The 5,057-nt window shown below is 36.7% G+C and overlaps 1 pseudogene; it reads right to left on the bottom strand.

Annotated features, from left to right (window-relative positions):
• Nucleotides 1-615: 615 nt before the first annotated feature.
• Nucleotides 616-4,701, bottom strand: LOC107877066 (annotated as a pseudogene).
• Nucleotides 4,702-5,057: the final 356 nt, after the last annotated feature.

Genomic DNA, 5,057 nt, shown 5'->3' with positions numbered 1-5,057 from the left:
ATGACTCGGGGCGTGCCAGGCAGGCTGAGGAGCAGGGGAGTGTGGGCCGTTGGATTCAGTGGGGCCGTTTGGGTGGTCAAACGGGCTAAAGTCTACAAGGACAATTTGAAGGTCTACAAGGCTTTTGTTTGTGCTTATTATTTGAAGTTTAGAGAAAGCAATGAGAAAGGCAAGTTTGAGAAAGATGGTTTCACTGTCAAACATTTTGCAGGGTAGATAATCATCTTTGTTATAGCCATTTCTTCTTCCCGTTAGGTGTTTTAACTGGTGATAAAACTTCTCTTTTTGTTCAAAGTGAGCTGAAAAACGATTACACTCTTAAGGCAGTGTTTTAAAACCTTATATTTTGGATCCCTTGATGCAGACACTACTCGACATCTCCTGTGTTAATGTCATGTACTGATTCTGTAGGATAAAACTCCAAATTCCAGATAATGTGGTTAGGTCCCACTACAAGTCTTATTATATGTAACGAGTTATACATTCAATCTATTTCAGCAAATCTCTTGGACTGCTAGTGTAACGACTGGTCTGCATTCTATACGCGAAGTATCCTGACATAATATTAGTAGCGTAACAAGATTGTTAATCCCAACAAAATGTGTCAACGAATTAAAACCATCAATTCATTGCTTTTATATACTCGCTGCCAAGTTTTGGGATCACAGTAATTGCAACATTTTCTGGAAACAGAAAAGTGCTGGAGCAGAGAAATTAATCAACTTCCAAATAGTACTCACATCAACAAAGATGCTAATATAAAAGGAATGTGAGTAGACATTTAACTGCTGATTCTCTTTTCATTCTAAATAAACAAAGATCTAAACCAGATACATTTGTAAACTTTTCTCCAGCAGTGCCACGAACTTAAAATGGAAATGTCAAAACACACCTAGTTTAAATATAATCAGTTAGTAAATGTACCCATAAGAACAACTGACACAGGCAATTTGTTGTTCCTCCAAGGCATATCCCGGAAAGAACACGCTCCTTAGATCTGTGAACCGACATAGCTACAACCTTATTTACTCTGGCTTCTTTAAGTTCAGGTAGTTATCTGTCGCCTGGTTGAACAACTCCTGGACCTGCTTTAGCTCCTTCTCAACATCACCAAACTGTCTTAGAATAAGCCAAAAAATTGATAATATAAAAAGGTATATGCAAATTTGGACCTTAGCCTGATTACAACTACTTTCACTAAATCTCTCAGAAAGAAAACAAAGGGAAAAAAAAAATACGTGAATGTAACTTTCCTCCACCACAAACTGTGCGCTCAAGTAAAGGATAAATACATGAATGTCACTTTCCTCCACCACAAACTGTGCACTCAAGTAAAGGATATAAGTTGTGTGGAAGGCTGATGAGCTGGAAGTAGTTGCTCAATCAGTTCGTAAGCATCTGAGACTATCTGTGTGTGTATGTGTAGAGGGTATTGCGACATAAAAGTCTATTCCAAAGTCAAATCTATGTTAGATACACTAAGAACAAATTCTTACCTGCAGCTTCCAGTTGTTTTTGAAGTTCTTGGCAAACTGCATCATTCTCATCCTACATTATAGAGTAAGAATTTGGCTTTAATGCAAGACAAAACACTAAGCCCATAAACATTGCAACAAATTAATCTTTTTTATCCTTTTTATTTTTTAATGTAGCTAATGTAGAGTTTTTGTTTCTTATAGCTTGTTTGACCCAACTTCTAAAATCAACTTATTTTGAGAAGTTTTTTCAAAAAGTACCTTCGGTGAGAAGCAGTTTTTGTCCGGCTAATCATTTTTAAAAACACTTTTAAACAGTAATATTACTGTTTGGCCAAAACATTTAAAAAGTGCTTCAAGTGTATTTTCGAAAAACTAGTTTTTATAGCTTCTGAAAAACAGTTCTTGCTACTTCCTAAAAGCACTTAATTTTTTGGCCAAACACATCGCCAGACACCTAAATTTGGCACGAATTTTCACTTTGGCTCCTAAAGTCAACGTTGTTCATTTTAGGCATGTCAACTAGTATTTAGTGTGTTATTTTGACAATTTTTACACAATCAACAAAATATACAATGTGGGTGTATTACACACGTCGATAACGTGTAAAGTGATGAATTATATGATGACATGTATCATTTTTCTCAAAATAAAAATAAATAAATAATTAATTTAATTTTTTAAAAAAAATTTAATTAGTAAATGACCCCCTGCCCCATGGTCATCTTCTCAATACCCTACCCCTCAAATTAGTCGTTGTTATGCCCCCACAGATCATCTTCACCACCCACCCTCTCCCCCAAATGGTCTTCTCTAATCCCCAACCCCCCCCCCCCCCCCCCCCCAGAAACCCAAATCTTCTCTAAAATTATTGTGCTGCCATGCCGACCCCCACCCCCAAGATCATCTTCTACAATACTCCCACCCCAAAATTGTCTCTCTAACCCCCTCCCCCTAAAACCTCAAATAAGGACGACATCATATCGGGGCAAAATTCAATTAAAAAAATAAAATTCTTAATTAAATGGAGAGACGCAGTTGAATTGTGCAAAACCCAATTAGAAAAGTGATATATTCAACTATTGCTTTGTCGATCTATTTGACTTTTTCTGATTTTTAGGTATTTTATGAAGAATTTTTCATGTTTCTGCAGTGGTACTCTAACCGAAGAAAAAAATAGTGCAAAATTATGGGTATTAAGAAGAGTATTTACTCTAACTTAAAGAAAAAAATGTTGGAAAGCCATGGGAGAAAGAGTGAGGAATGAAGAGAAAAAAAGATGAAAAAATTATGAAAATATTCCTCAAAATGCGTGTAGCATCCGTGCCATAATGATTCAAGCAAAAAGTGTCAAAATGACACACTTGGATACTAGTTGAGTTGTCAAAAATGAACAATGTCTAATTTAGGTGCCAAAGTGAAATGTTGTGCCAAATTTAGATATCTGTCGATGTGTTTGGCCTATTTTTTTCCCAAAAAGCTTGATCAACAACAACCTCACTTTCTTAAAAAAAAAAAAAGAAACACTTTTTGAGAAAAATAAAGCAAGCAGCTATGGCCTCCAAAAAAACTTGGTCAAACAGGCTATTAATAAGAATATGGCATTGGAATTAGAGGAAGACCGCATCACCTTGATCAGATATAATGTCAAAAAGTTATCTACACTGACTATACATAGAGAATCCGATACCTGGAGTTCTTCAATTCTCTTAAGTTGGGCTTCTTCACCCGATCTGATAAAGGAAGAGCAGCAACCAACTGCCCAAAAAAGGAGAAAAAACATGTAGTTAACAATATAATGACATTGTAACAAAGCTACACTTTAGGAGCACATAGCAATTGGTCTAAATCAGAGCCACTCAATATTCAAGGCTACTCTCAAGTAACAGGCACCAGGCCGTGCAACTTAAGTTTGATAGGACGCCAAATTAGACTGCCTCTGATTTTGAGGCCAAGAAGAAAACAAGGGAAATATAACTGTCAACAGGGTAGTCCAAATACAATCTGTAGAAAACAGCTAGGGCGATAAACTAGAATTCTGTTTTCAATTTTCATGAGCGAGGTTTAGCCGGTGAGACTTAGCCTAGATGTCAAAGTCTCCAAACTGAGGAGCTCAAATCAAGTTCTAAAATTAAAGTCCCTAGAGGTGTTCGATTCTGTCCAACTAGTAATTGGGATTTTCCCACCATTATGCAATTCAGTCAGGTTTTAATTGAGTAGTTAGCGGTGCTAGTAGAATTATTGTATTTGTTGTTAAAATAAAAGACAAAAGACTAAGGACGTTAAACCCAACCACATTGGTCTCAGGTCTCATTGAACAGGGACTTAATGTTACCTAGTACAGAATTGGATGCACACAATAGATATGATAAAAGGGCAGCCCGGTGCACTAAGCTCCCATTATGTACATGGTCCGAGAAAGGGTTCGACCACAAGTATCTACTGCACGCAGCCTCACCTTACATTTCTGCAAGGGTTGTTTCCAAGGCTAGTCAAAGAAAGACAAAAAGACATTATTTTGCCCCCAAAAAATGAATTCTTTTAGAAATGGAAAGTGTGTTATAAATATAGCACCAAAAAGGTGCTATCAGAAGTATTTGCAAGGAACAAAAGGATAAACCATCCTATTCTTAAAGGGATTCTATGAGTTATGTCAGTATTCAACATCATTTAAACAAAAAATGACAACAACAAGAACATACCTAGTGTATTCCCATAAAGTGGGGTCTGGGAGGGTAAAGTGTACACAGTCTATACCACCACCTCAGATGAAGTAAAGAGGTTGTTTTCGATAGACCCTTGGCTGAGGATACACAAAAAATGAAACAAAAGTAAATATTTCATCTTAATCTTCGAAAAAAGGTAAAATTCCCTGTTCTTGGGATCACTGATATTCTCAAAGTACATGCATGTTATCCATATATACTGGTCGGGGGATAGCTTATCAATTGATCAATAAGCAAACAAGGATGTAATAGAAAAAAAATGTGAAGGTAGGGAGATTTACCTGCTTGGCAGCCTTAATAAAAGTAATGCTCATCTGCTTTGGTTGCTCTGCAACATTGGTTGAGTCTTTTGTTGGATTAACAAGTGGAGGTTCCGGATAATTAGGTGACAGACGAGCAGGAGGGGCGTCCCTCTGAAGTGTACCAAAGGTGTGGAAAATAAGAGTTGCAATTGCAGATCCGTCCCTAAATTGAAAAAAAAAAAAAAAGAAACATTGTGAATTGAGATTTCATCCGAGTGCAAATATAATATAATGAGAGTGATAAGCATTCAGGGTACTGTTATTTTCATTGTTAGCGGGCTCCATGAGACGCACATAATTAATCCCAAATATGATCAGTTTTTTGCGCTTTCCCCCACCCGATCGCTCTCCCTTCTCTGTTTTTTACAAAAGCATTTACTATTCTTCGGCCATTTTGTCAAATTACGGCAGACAGGTATTCTCCATTTCCATACATGTTCTTGTTTTTCTTACACTAGACAATGCTCACCATTCACTAACCACCTAAATTTACACTAAGGCTTAACGATACTGATAGAATAACTGTTGGATTCCACAAGTAAACTATCAAATTT

Source organism: Capsicum annuum, unplaced genomic scaffold, assembly GCF_002878395.1.
Source record: "Capsicum annuum cultivar UCD-10X-F1 unplaced genomic scaffold, UCD10Xv1.1 ctg1184, whole genome shotgun sequence".
NCBI classification, from domain to species: domain Eukaryota; kingdom Viridiplantae; phylum Streptophyta; class Magnoliopsida; order Solanales; family Solanaceae; genus Capsicum; species Capsicum annuum.
Note: the sequence above shows the minus strand (reverse complement) of the source record. Positions and strands in the feature narration are given on the sequence as shown.